Below are 6000 nucleotides of genomic sequence, written 5' to 3'. Positions count from 1 at the left end.
ATTATGAGCAGTGTTTACCGTGGTAACACCAGAATATCCTGCTCTTGACCAAACGTCATCAGCTCTTTCCCCAAGAATAGCATTAGGAGACCCTTAATGTCCCCTATAGCCAATGGGTTTCCTCTAGCTCAATATCCATTTCACAACGCCATAAATTAAACTGAAGCAATTGCACCTTAAATTATCTGGGTCTATCTGTGGCCAAGGTATATACTGTGGTCTGGCCCCTCCCTTCTCTAACAAAGGAAACTGTGAGACCCCAAATTCACTCATCTCCCATTATTTGCCTACCTATAGCAGGGACAAATAAGGTGGAGAGTCGTCCCCCCCCCCCAACCCCTCTGACCATGGGTTTGACCTTTAGGTGGCGGATCTAGCCACGTCAATGATTCTGACGCCCGAGATATAGGTAGGTCTAAATCCGACCATCAGACTTCCTTATCCATTGTAAAACATCCCTCAGGTCCATATGCGTTAACTCCCTCCTCCCAATGGAAGGCTTCTCTGTCTTCGTCTGACATTTCCTGTGCCCAACTCGTGTGACCTCTCTCCTCTTCATCTCTATCCAGAGTCAGTCTATCTAGAGACAGCTCTTTTGGCTCAAAACTACATGAGGTTCACTCTATCTTACAACTGTGTACTCTCAAGTCGATCATTTTTACCATTCTCCTGCAACGCTTTCTTAGTTTTCATATCATGATAGACTTGACAAAACCCAGGGAACAAAAAGGGTGAAAGAGGAAAGGCATACTTGAAAGAATATGTCCACCCTAACCCCACTCTCCCTACTGTAAGGGCCGGCCAGAATGCCCGGCCACATGGACGGCAGCGCCGCCAGATCAACAAGGCATCAAAATTCAGCAGCAGTCTTCAGCGTTGCACAGGATTCAACCATCGAAGTGACTTAAGGGAATAAACAACCAAAGTCGATAATTATAACAATAACGCAATCTCTTTTTACGAGCTCATCATTAGGGTGACCAGTATCCGGGCGGAAAAAACAATTTGAAGGACCTCGACGCATGCAGGATCTTGTGTACACTACACATCACATTAGGGATAGTGGTACAGACAGGCCCATGTCGACATCCACTTTCGATCCTCGAAAGACCAGATGCAATACTCCGCGGTTACCACTCGCTGTCAGACCATATGCATAGCATGTGATTCTAAGCAGATTGAAACACAATTTCTGATGTTTGTTAAAGCGCCAACAGGGAGGGAACATGGGACTGAAAGGCAAATATAACAATGAAAGAGAGGCAGTCCAACTAGGTCTTGTGAGCATTCAGAGTGTGCAAGTGCAGGGAGAGGGAGTTAGGTATGGGTGGGTGGGGTAAGTCCTACGAGTAACAATGAAGGAAGGGCTACAGAGTAAGTTGCAAGCTGTTAAGTGACTGGCAGAGATCGCTTGGTGAATGGTCGACTGCCAGTAAATAAGTGCAGTGCATGTCTGTGATAGCACAGGCAAGTGGGCGAAGGCTAAAAATGATTGGGGGTGTGAGGCCAGGGCCTAGGAGGACACAAAAGGGCCCTGCTCACCAATCTTAGTGACTGTGGGATTTAGCAGAGGAAGGGGTGAGGGGGAGAAAAGGAAAGTCTTGAGGAGCTTCTGGAATTTGCAGAGATCTAGCTCAAGACGAAGAGAAAGGGGGAGGCTGTTCCATTAAGAGGCAGCCAGCAGAGCAAAGAGATTGTCCCGTTACAAAGCACTGGCGGATACCACAAGGGGAACTGCACAGCTATCAGTTTATTATGAACGGCGCCCAGGAGGTATTAGACTCAGGGGAGGCCCATGTTAATGGGGAGGGTTAGGGGGCTTGGAAGACCTTCCAACTCCAAAAGTGGGTGGGGGAAATGGGAAGTGCATCTTTGGAAACAAAAAATGGAGAGAAACAATGAAGTCAGCAAAGGGGGGGTGGATTGAAAGATTTCACAGTAAACGGGGCTCCGGCAAGTAGGTTGGAAACTGAGGGGAAGGGGCACCCATGGGAGACTAGGGGTTTATAAGAGAAGTGGGGCATTTGATATTGTCAGCTCAAGCAGATCTAAAGAAACATTTGGGACGGGGGTCCTTGGAATGCAGGGGGTAGGGGCCAAGAGGAGCAGGGGGGCTAGTTGGGAGAGGACCCCTCTTTAGCTAAGGCAGGGGAAGAGGATGGGGATAAGAAGGCTGCTGGGCTCTGGGGTGAAGGTAGCGCTGGATGGGGCTCTTGAGAACAGGAGGGTGCGATGGGACAACTAAGGCGGGGGGAGCTAGGGCAGCCCGGAGTCTTGGCGGAAGGGGGGGTCCCTGGCAGGACGGGCTAAGGGAAGACCTTTTGGGGGAGAGAAATAATTAACAAGGATTAATAAGCCAACCAGGGGAAAGGGGAAGAGGGAATCCAGGGGAAGCGCTGCATGCCTAATTACATTAAGACACGCGCAGCTAAACGCACAGCAGTGGCTACTCAAGCCTCTCCCTAAGGACAGTCAATTTCCTATATGAGCGAGCAAGGCCCTGAGCTTGGACTGACCGCATCTCACACTCACTCCCCTTTATTTCTTAGGAGAGCTACAGAGGAACCGTCCCTCATTGACATGCAACAAAATGCCAGTTTTTAAAAAAAAAAAACATGCCCACAGCGGTCTACAGGATCAAAGAAAGCTAGTGGGGGTAATACATCTGCCTCTAGAATTACAGACTACTATCCAACTATAGATAAACAGGGCTGTGGCCTGTGGGGAGTCTGCCGGGGTTCCTAAAGCCACTACCACCATCACTGAGGAATCTTTTAGCACAAATTCTTCTAACAAAGTGCTGGCTTCCGTACCCTGCATAGGGTCTAAAACGATTGAGGCGGTCGTACCAGATCTGATTACTCCCAGCACTGATTTGGATGACCACGTTTCCATCGCCTCTATTGCCCCTGCAAACTCACCCTCATATTCACACAGTATACCCCCTCTCGGTTCTTTGCTGTTAAGCCCAATCGCGAGCACTGCCATTCCCAACACTAAGGTTGAGAGGCTCTACAAGAAGTTACTACTACCGGGAACGGCACTACTCGATCCTGTAATTTTAACAAACACGATTGCCTGTGTCCTTATCTTCCCGCCTGGGTGAGGCTCTTGACGTTGACTTAGAATCCTGGGGTGCGGGGGAGGGGGGGCTGCCCTCGGTTGAGGCTCTACAGGTCACCCAAGTTGACAACAATGAGCTGGAGGAGGCGGGGGGAAGAGTAATATTAGTACCTCCCCCATGGTGATGTTTAATGCCTTGGAAACTTTATTGGAGCAACTAATGCAGAAATGCGACGATGTGGGTACCATTGCCAATCTGCAGGAAACAACAAATGCACGACTATAAGTGAGTTGGAAGCTGGGTCTAAAAAACTGCTTAATATACTTTAGAACTCAGCCTAGGCCTCACAAAATTTAGGAAAACATACATGGGATTTGAATACCACAGCATGGTACCTACGTAGAAAGAAGAAAGCGCCCAAGCAGGCCATAATGTATGAATACATGGCAACAAAGAAGAAAGCATGGACAGAAGCTCTAGTGGTTTTCCAGCAATTGAAAAACTGTGCAGTGAAAATTGCATTCACAATTGAATGCTCACTGGAGGTCAGAATTTTGGCTGACACAGCCAAACCCTCTTACCCGCCAAAAAACAACCAAGGGTGTTGCGACAAAAGAAAATAGCAAAGGGCCTTGCATGGGAATAACGCACTCACCTCGTGTAATAAAACTGCCTGTAAAACAGATGAATAAAAAATACAAGCTACTACTAATACAGCGACTATATATAATCTAGAAGGCCTATTCTTGCCCAAACCATCAGAGTGTATGGCAGCAATCAGTCAGAACACTAATACGGTGACCACTCAAACTGAATCTGGCCCGAAGTGCCACAGATGGGCACCATAGAGTCCCTCCCTCGGCCCACTAAAATAAAGGGCGTACAAATTCAAGGCATTTTTGGTGCTCCCAAAACAAATTGCATGAATCGATCCCGGTTGTTGGAGCGCTTCCATTCTGTGCTCCCACAATGATTCCTCACCAGCAACAACATCCGAATTGTGGACATTTGTGAAGATCAACAGTCTGAAAAGAGGGCACTCTTTTTTCATTCTGAGTCTACAATGACATATGGCTTGGACTATTGTTCGGCCCTGTACAAGATGGGCTATGAATGGCCCTTAATTGACGTAGACATGGCTGCAGACGGGAGGTTGGTCCCAAAGTACGACAGCAACTGGGTAGGTTCAGGCATGCCTCCAGGCGCCACCCATTAGTTCTAGCCATCAAAGTCGCTTTGTCAGCCACGCCTTTGAGTAACAAACAAACTGCTGCCAATTAGATTGATGAATCCCATTGGTCATGGCTGGGCAACTTGGTGGAGCAGCATGGAAGGGCGCCCCTAGCTGTGACCGTAGTGGTTACTCTCTGCTCTTGAACTGGAATACTCGTGGGAACTCACATTTTTTAAGAGGGTAGTTTACTTGACTTGGCTCACTTCTGACACAGTGATTGATGGTTGGAACATTCTTCCTTCTCTTACTATTCAGGGTCCGAAAGACTACCCGAAAACGGGACTGGTACTCCATTGTCGCTAGAAGCCTTTTGGTGAAGAGAATGTCTTGGTGTGTAGTGTTTCCACCACGGAGGGGCGGCCTCGCCACCCATAATAGCTCTCTGTAATTAATCTATACAACCCCCCCTAAAAAGGTGCCATGCATCGACTCTCAAGGCGGTAAAAGTTTTTCTTAGCAATGCAGGTCACAGTGCCTCGGTAATCATCTGCAGAGATTTTAACGCAAGGATTCTGAGCGCAGTTTCCCCATCTACAAGTGAACTGGCGTGTACTTCTTCCCCTGTGCAATATGGCAGGCTGAATAAGACTTGTTGACAGGGCCTTAGCTGGGATGTTTTATTCCTATCATTTCAGCATGGCTATGTGATCTGGTTAAGGACGTGCAGGTCCTGCACAGGAACGATGGTGAGCACCTTCCTTTAGTGGTCCTGTTAAAACTGGCCAAAGTAATTTCCACCCATACTCATCCTGGACACGTGCTCGTTAAGTCTGCCTTGAGTCGCATTTCTTGCCATGAGGGGAATCTGGAGAGAGCCTCTGCCACAGCACAGGAAACTCTTGAGCTATTTAGATTTGTGGGGCATTGCTCAAATTCTTCCAAGGGCTGCAGGTGGGCCTCCAGCCATAAGCCACTGTGAGGCCTGTACGGGAAGCATCAGGGCCTGCTCTGTGGTAAAAATGTAACGGGGTGGGCATAATAACAAATGTTCATTGGTTTGACAAGGAAATCAAGGAGAGAAAAATAACTCTACACTGAGCCCTGTGAATACTGTCCCCAGAGCCTTAAGATCCGTCTTTAGATTCTCTACAGACAAAGGTACAGGGTCTAGGGTGTATGGTGTACATGGTGCTTCCTTGTATAGTCCTCACAAACCCATGACTCCATCTTAACAGCAACTCAGGTAGAGCTAGGGACCTAAATAGAGTGGTGGGGTCAGAGTGGGAAGCATTTGTGGCACAACGTTTTGGAGGTGGCTGCCTGAACGATGTGCTGGTGTCTTTGAGTCAACACAGATGGGTCTATGGGAAAAATCTGCGATACTCATCGAATAATAACCACATACAAATCCTCCCATGCCCCCATGCGCAGATGGGATTTGCTGTTCTCTCATCAAGAGAGACTGTCCTTTGGGCCAAGGTACTCCACTGATTGATTGTTTGGATCAGTAATGTGGAAACAACACCGCCTTCTTGGCACGATGGTATAATCATCCAAGTATATAACAAAGGAATGCACTCAGACCCAAGAAATTACCGTTTACTGGCAATGCTGGACATTTCATCCTAGGATCTTCACATGTATATTACTGCTGGAACTTGAAGAATGGTCCAGCAAGTATAACATCATTCCATTCAATCACACTGGCTTCCGTAAAGGCTCCAACACAATTAATTGCTTGGCCCTGTACACGCCATGCAGC

This window comes from Ambystoma mexicanum, chromosome 10 (genome assembly GCF_040938575.1).
Source record: "Ambystoma mexicanum isolate Mex_15411 chromosome 10, UKY_AmexF1_1, whole genome shotgun sequence".
NCBI lineage: Eukaryota > Metazoa > Chordata > Amphibia > Caudata > Ambystomatidae > Ambystoma > Ambystoma mexicanum.
Note: the sequence above shows the minus strand (reverse complement) of the source record.